The sequence below is a fragment of the Ursus arctos genome, unplaced genomic scaffold (genome assembly GCF_023065955.2).
Source record: "Ursus arctos isolate Adak ecotype North America unplaced genomic scaffold, UrsArc2.0 scaffold_12, whole genome shotgun sequence".
NCBI classification, from domain to species: Eukaryota; Metazoa; Chordata; class Mammalia; order Carnivora; family Ursidae; genus Ursus; species Ursus arctos.
This window is the reverse complement of record NW_026622786.1, coordinates 3,466,822-3,474,791: the sequence shown is the minus strand read 5'-3', so window position 1 is coordinate 3,474,791 and position 7,970 is coordinate 3,466,822. Positions and strand designations below refer to the sequence as shown.

The following is a 7,970-nucleotide window of genomic DNA, read 5'->3' as shown; positions in this document are numbered from 1 at the left end:
GAGAGGACGAGGGCAGGGGCGGGGCATGGGCCGGAGGGAAGGGCCACTCCCATGACGTCACAGGTAGGACGTGTCCTATGTAAATATGGCAGCGCAGGGGCTGCTGCCTCGGCCCCCGCCGCCTAAATACAATCTCATCTGCGTGCGGCGGGAAGGAGTGCGGTGGTGTCTTTGGAAGCTGCGCGTGGCGTATGTGTGTAAGGCGTAGGGAGGCTCAGGGTGTCCGGGAGGCAAGTGAGCGTGTGTGAAACAGTGTAATGCGTGTGAGGGTGGTGTGGGGCGGAGACAGGGCCAGTCATACTTACCTGGCAGGGGAGATACCATGATCACGTAGGTGGTTTTCCCAGGGCGAGGCTCGTCCATTGCACTTCGGATGTGTTGACCCCTGCGATTTCCCCAAATGTGGGAAACTCGACTGCATAATTTGTGGTAGTGGGGGACTGCGTTCGCGCTTTCCCCTAAGTTGTCTTGGTTGAAAAGTAGACGTCTCTCTTTTAGCTTGTTGTGTAGTACGGAATGCTAATGTCTCTCGATGAAGCTTGTAATTTGTGGCAAAGTACAACTGGGGCGGTTTTAGTTTTGCTCTGTGGTTATAGGTTGGCTTGCTTTTGTTGTTTTCGCGGAAACCAAATGTTGTTAACTTTTTTTTTTTCCTAACAACGTCCAAGGAAACATTTGTGGTTTTTCCGGAGCAGTAGTGCGCTTTCTTCCGCGTGCTAGGTAGAATCAGCTGCTTGCGACGTGCAAGTTTTGTTTAATTGAACATGTAATATGGTTATTTTATGCCAGGAAGCGACTTTGATACACGGATCGTGTACATACCGTCCACGCAAGTCGGAACCACAGTCACCTGAATCTTTGTTGAATGCCCTGTGGTCCTCCCAGGAACATACAATAGAGAGTTTTGGAAGTGAACGGTGACCAGTTTCTCATCTGCTGATCTAGTGAGAGGTGCGACTAGGCTATCTCCTGTCCTTTAAATATCTAATCTTCCTTCAGACTTCATGTTTTAAGCGTTTGCTGCCTTGTTTGATAAGTCTTGCTTTTACACCTTACAACCATTACTAGCTAGTTTCCAAGTTACCACTCACCCATCCTTCCTACCCCAAAGTAGCTTCTTCGTATTTTTGGCTTCGGTTTCCTCTTCCTCCCACCTCTTCTCTTGGGCTCTCTTAATACCTTCATATACAGAAAAAGAGTAGCGCTCTCTCAACTTCCAGTTTGCACTTGTCACGCTTCAGAAGCCTGGCAAATTAGGAAGCTTCCTTAATATTCCTTCTCAAATGGCAGTAGGAATTGTAGTTAACTTTTTTTTAACTGTCAGAAGTAATTTTAGATTTTCCTTATCTGAAAATGCGGTTACATTGAACTACAGTTTAAGAAAACAACCAGGTGCAGTGTCCGCAGTTGTGGGCAGTTGCGTCTGCCAATCTCTTTCTTGGTATGTGTTTTCTGAACACTGACTAATTATACTTCGATTAAAAAAAAAGAAAAAATGGTTTTGCCCTTGCATAGCTTTGGATAAATATACTTCATTCAATGATGTCATTCTTTGTTCTGTAAAATGGGACTAAGAGCATTCTACTTCATTCTTTGTCAGATGTGCTTGGATTTAGGAAATATTGGATCATTCATGTTAAAAGCTGTAGAATCATGAATATTGTCATTATCCTCTGACTCTTTTGACAACCGTTTATTTCACCTTAAATTAGTTCTGCTCTTTCTAGAAATTCCTGTAAATGGGATCACAGAATATGTATGCTTATGTCTACTTCTCTCTGCATAATGTCTTTGAATTTTACCCATGTTATTAAGTATATCAGATTTTCATTCTTTTTTTATTGCTGAGTAGGATTCCATCACATAGATAATTCACAATTTCTTTACCATTCTCCTGATCATGGATATTTGGGTTGTTTCCAGTTCGAGCTGTTGTGAATAAAGCTACTATGAACATTCTTATTGTAAGTATTTTCATAGACAATTTTTTTTTTTTAATTTCTCTTGGACGAACATCTAAGAGAGGGTTTGATGGAATCGAAGGGGGGGTGGTGGTGTATGTTTGATTTTAAAAGAAACTGCCAAAATGTTTCCCAAAGTGGTCGTATCATTTTATGGTCATGCCAACAATATATGAGGGCTCTGGTTGTTGACAAAAATTCTCTTTGACCAAACTCTGCCAGGCTCTTCTAAAACTCTCTTCTTCAGTAGGCCCTGATTTTCAGACTTCTGAGTTTGTTTTTGTGTTGTCCAGTTTTAGCAAGAATCCTGCCATGTCCTTTTAACCAGAATTCCCCCTTGCATGGTATCTGGTCGAGTTCCTCATCCTCCACCATCCTTGGGGTGGTGCCTGATCATTTTGGTAGGCCTTCAGCAAGAGTCCCCTGGACTCCGGGAAAACCACAATATACAGCCAGTATATTCTCCCTTACTCCCGATGTTTCCTCTTAGTAAATCGTCATTCACTAACCCTCTCTCTGTTCCTGCTTCAGGCTATACATTTCCCACTATCCTTTGTTGTACTTGGAGTTGAGCCTAGGCTAGTCTAAAACAAAACCCCACTGTAGTAGTCCTTCTGAATAAAGCCTGCCTTACTGTTCCTTAACAATTGTCGTGAATGATTTTTAACATTGTTCCATATCTTTACCAAGATTTGGTGTTTTCAGACTTGAATTTTATTTATTCTGCTGAGTGTAATAATATCTCAATGTGGTTTTAATTTCCATTTTCTTGACAACTAATGATACTGAGCACTCTTATTGGCGCTTTCCCTTTTTTGGTGTTTATTGACTATTATAACTTTATTTCTAAAGTATCTGTTCAAGTCTTTTACCCATATTTTAATAGACGCATTGCCTGATTTTTTAAAAACAAATTTTAGGAGCTCATAATATATTATGGACACAGGTACTTTATAGATTTTTTTTTTTTGAATATTTAGTCTCAGTCTATGGCTTGCTTTTTTCCTTTCATGATGGTGTCTTCTTGAGTAGATTTTTTAAAACACTGATAAAATCTAATTTACTATTCCTTTCTCTTATAATGATTTTTTTCTGTGCCCTGTGCTAGGAATATTTGCTTACACAGTTCACAAAGATATTTTCATATGTTTCCTTCTAAAAACTTAAATGTTTTGATCTATGAGTCATAAAAAAATAACTTTTGTGAGGCAGGAATAAAGTTTTCTTCTAGCACCACTGGTTTCAGTAACATTCCTTTACCCATTGCATTGGTTTAAGTCTTTATTGAAAACCACCTGACCATATAGGCGTGAGTCTATTTCAGGCCTCTCAACTCAGTTCCGTTTATCTATATTATTTTCCTTACGCTACTGCCCACTGTTTTGCTTAGAAGAGCTTATAATAAGTCTTAAAGTTAGGTAGTATAAGTTTGCCAGCTTTTTTTAAAAAAAGATTTTATTTATTTATTTGAGAGAAAGAGAAGAGAGGGAGAGAGAACACTCGCAGGGGGTGGTGGGGAGAGGGAGAAGCAGGCTTCCCACGGAGCAGGCAGCAGAATGTGGGGCTCCCTCCCAGGATCCCAGGATTATGACCTGAGCAAAGGCAGACACTTGACCAACTGAGCCACCCAGGCCCCCTACCAGCTTTTTTTTAAGAGAGAAAAGGAATGAGGAGGGGCAGAGGGAGAGAGAGAATCTTTTTTTTTTTTTTTTTTCTTGGAGGGGGAGAGAATTTTAAGCCGACTCCATGCCCAGGACAGAATCCAACCTCACAACCCTGAGATCATGACCTAAGCTGAAATCAAGAGTCAGACACTTAACTAACTGAACCAACCAGGCGCCCCTAAGTTTGCCAGCTTTGTATTTTTTTTTTTCACAGCTCTATGAATTTTGAAATATGCATATACTTATGTAATCATCACACAGATCAAAGTATGCTGTTACTTTGCCCCTCTCACTTTAGTATTGTATCCATGTCCTTACATGTACTGGTTGATCATGTGGCTAAAGATATTCTCTTGTACCCTCTGAAGAGAATAAATCTTCAGTTGTCTGCAAAGATAATAGAGAGGCACAATGTCTACAATACTTAGCATTTCCTCTGGATTTTTTCTTGAAGTAAAATTAGTTCAGTTTCAAGGCCTTTTAATTATTTCTGATCATGAAAAATAATGTGTTGTTTAAATTTTCTGCTTAATTCTAAGGAGAGTCTTAGGGAAAGCCCCATTTGCTGGGCTGATTTGTCAAACATAAGGTTGCAAATTGGCAACTCCAAGTGAGTGGATTTTTTTTTTTTTTTTTTTTTTTGGCATATGAAGGAATATGGGAGTGAGGTTTAGATACAGTAGGAGGAAGAATAAGCTGGAACCAATAAACTGATTTTAGGGTTTGGCCATGGATATCAGATTTGGGATAAAAAGAGGCTGGATGGTTATATATAAGAGAGGAAGAATTTTAATGGAAATATCAGATATTTAAAGGCTATCTTACCAGCCTTTATCATTGATTCTTCTTTTCTATCTGTGTAAAAATAGCAAAAGGTGGACTTGATGTACTTGTTATATATTTTTTGAATGCATATTTAAGTAAGTTCCACAAACAATGCATTGAAAGTAAGATAGGCCCAACCTGGTGGTCAAACCTATTTGGATGCGGTGTGTGACACTCTCAACTGTAGTTGCTGTGGTGTCACCTGTTGTGATGAGGCCCCCAAATGTGAGGCCTGCCTGACTGGGGGGGGGGGGTGGCACAGGTGGTAAAAGCATTCACCTAAGGCAGAACAAAGGAGACAGAAGTTTACTGAATACACCACAAGGAAGTAGTTGGCAGGTCAGCAAAGCAGAGACTATCTGCAACCAAGCAGTGGGTGGGGGCTGTATTTAAAGGAGGAGGGTGAGGACATATGGTCACTATGGCGCTTTCCCTTTTTTGGTAACCCTGTCTGGTTGTAAATAGCCCATTGGTGAGTTAAGATCTACAGATATTTTGAGTGGGTCACATGGTATTCAGCCAGGGGGTGGCTGTGGGCCCTTCCTACATTCTCTCTCTCAAGCCTGTTGCCTAAAAGCGGCCTCTGCAGTTGCTTTCTCTAGTTTCCCCCACACCTGAACGTCCTCATTCAAAACCCATCAGAAACCGTTTCCTCTGCTAAAAGATTTTAAAGTACTCTTACTTCAAGTAAGTGCATTAAAAATAAATTTACCAGGGGCGCCCCCGCGGCTCAGTTGGTTAAGCGTCTGCATTTGGCTCAGGTCGTGATCTCCTGGGATGGAGCCCACAAGTCAAGTCGGGGGCTCCCGGCTCTGCTGGGAGTCTACTTCTCCCTCTCCCTCCCAACACGTGCTCTTTCTCTCTCTCTCTCCCCCAAATAAATAAAATCCTTAAAAATTAAAAAAATAAATAAATAAGCTTACCAGTTGCCTCCTTGGAATCCACAGAGAGCCCGGGGGAGACGTTCAAACGCCAAAGGAACAGGGGCCGCTCACTCACTGGTAGCCAGGCCAAGGCTTTGGCTCCCACTGGAGACGGGAACTCGACTCACCTCCACCAGCGACGGGACCCCGATTTCATCGTCATGCGGTTTTCAGATGAGGAAAATCGCACGGAGTTCTTCCTTTCCCTCGGCTCTACTTCCACCTCTCCCTCTCTGTCTCTTCCAGAGCGTCCTGGGAAGCTAATATCGGACAGGACCGAGAGGGGAGGCTGCCCTTCTCCTCCCGGTCGCTCCCGCCTGGGCGTCTCGGCGGCTCAGTCGCGCCGGGACGTTAGGGCCGCGAGGGCAGCGGGTGCGGGGCCGCGAGTTCGCCGCCCGTGTCCGCGCGCCCCGCGCACCTGCGCGTCGCCGGCCCAGACCCAGGGACTCGACGCCGCCCGGGGCTGGTCCGCAGGCCGCACGCAGGGGTGCGCGGCTCGGACCCGCGAGAGGGGCCGCGCTGAGGGGGCCGGGCCGGAGGAGGCTAGTTTGAGGCGCCGAGCCCAGGAAGGGCGTCCACGGCGGCCCGGGCCCGGTCCCGAGGTGAGAGGTCTCCAAGCCCGAGCGTTAGCGGAGCGAGGTGGCGAGGGGAGTCCTTCTCCCGCCGGTACGGGACAGTGGTTCGCCGAACGCGGGCCGGAGGGGAGAGTGTGTGGCTCCCAGACGGCGGCCAGCGAAAGAAGAGACGGGGTTTTCCGCCCGAGCGGCCGTGTGGCGCGGGAGAAAGGCCGGCGTCCGAGAGAACTGTTGGGCCCGAGCGTGCGGCGCCTCGGCTGAGGTAGGTCGGAAGCGCAGGGCGGCGGGTTGCGGGGGCGAGACCCCGCGTCCAGTTCGGGGCCGCCGAGCGCTCCTGAAGGCGGTCTCGGTCCGCTCTGCGCCCTGTGCTGCTGCGTCCCCCGGAGTCCGCCGGGTGATGTTGGGGACGCCGGGTCTCACGCCGGGCGCCTCTCCTCGGCAACCTCGCCCAGTCTTCGCTGAGGAAGAGGTGATGAAAACAGGCCTAAACGGTTTGATTCCAAGAGCCTTCCTTTTCCAGAGCCTCCTCCAGCCCTCCAGAGCCAGCGATGGGCATGGCCTTCCCCCCGTGCTGCTGACCCATAAGCATTAAAAATGAGCCTTCTGCCAGAGGTCTGGCTTAGGGGAATGTAAAATAAACAGTGGTGATGATGGTTTTCTTGTACGTGCTGCTGTCTACTTGGGGCTCATTCTTGTCCTTAATTTTACCAAGACCACCAAAATCTAGGGCCTACTTCCACAGAAAAAAGTCTGAAGCCCCCATGTCCAGGCTAATTCCTCCACACAAACCTTTCCTTTCCTTAGGCGGCTGATGCCTCTCCAGTCACCAGGGTGTCTCCTGGGTTCCACAGCTTCTCTCCTTCCTGGACCTTCATTTCTTGATACTCACTCCCGAGGGAGAGGCTGGCTGCTCAGTGGTCAGCCCTAGACCCAGCATGCTCATCAGTGACCTAATGACGTGTTAAATTCCAGATATCTGCCAGCAGAAAGATCAAAAGTAGCAATGGCTTTGGTTTCAAGTATTCAAATGACGTACCATACTCACCTGTCCTTTCAAAGAGAGAGAGCTCTAAGAAATCCCTTGTTTAGACCTCAGCCTGTTCTGCTCTGGAATTAACCTAAGGGGTATAGTTGTCCTTTTTCCTTTTTAGCGTTGCCTCCTGAGACCCACAACCCTGTAATAACCTGTCCTGCTAGTGCAGGAGATAATCCAACAGAGAGAGCACTGGACACATAAAAGTGCAAGGAAAACCCTCCTTTGACCAGAAATGGAACCCAGACCTCCCATATGGAAAGCCAGAATTCTGCTACTGAACCACTGATGCTTGTTTCTCAACTGCTGGAGAGTAGGTCTAATCAGAGTCTCTGGAAGGACTTTGAAAAAGCAATTCTAAAATAGCTTTACACAGCTGTTCTCTTTGGAAAACAGGTAGCACATAGAAAGCACTTGCAACAAAGGCTCGCAGAGGAGAGTTAGGTAAAGTAGCACTAAAAAGTAATGGCACTCAAATCAAAATATCTGATTTGAAAGAGCCTAATTCAGGGGAGGGGGGCAGCGGGAATCTCTTCCCAAATAGATAATAAACTTCTAGAAAAACATCAGAAAATAGGGCACCTGGCTGGCTCAGTTGGTGGAACATGTGACTCAATCTCAGTGTTGTGAGTTTGAGCCCCGTGTTGGGTGTGGAGATTAAAATCTTTTTAAAAAAGAAATTAATTCAGACTCTTGTCTAGTCCTAAATCTAGCATGGACCTATGGAAAGCTAATTTCCTCCCTGGCTGAAGCAATCTCTTTGCCCTCCCATTGCTTGGTGCCTCCCAAACTCTTTCCTCCCATTTTTTCACCAGTTCTTTACACAGTGAAGGTTCAGGAGGCTGGCTCTTTGGGTATGCGCTGAGATACCCAGGAAAATTGGAGTGATAATTGAGTTCCTCAGTTCTGAATCTTCTTTTGAGTGTCTAGAAAAGAGCAAGGAAAAAATAGCCCAGCTTTTAAACTCTGATGTCTTAAAGAGACCTATG

At 45.7% G+C, this 7,970-nt stretch overlaps 1 non-coding gene across 1 annotated transcript; it reads left to right on the top strand.

The window, feature by feature from the left end:
• The first annotated feature begins 297 nt into the window (after window positions 1-297).
• On the top strand, window positions 298-461 carry LOC125282911 (U1 spliceosomal RNA). Its single transcript, XR_007190390.1, has one exon. It is a non-coding gene; the product is annotated as a U1 spliceosomal RNA (small nuclear RNA).
• Window positions 462-7,970: the final 7,509 nt, after the last annotated feature.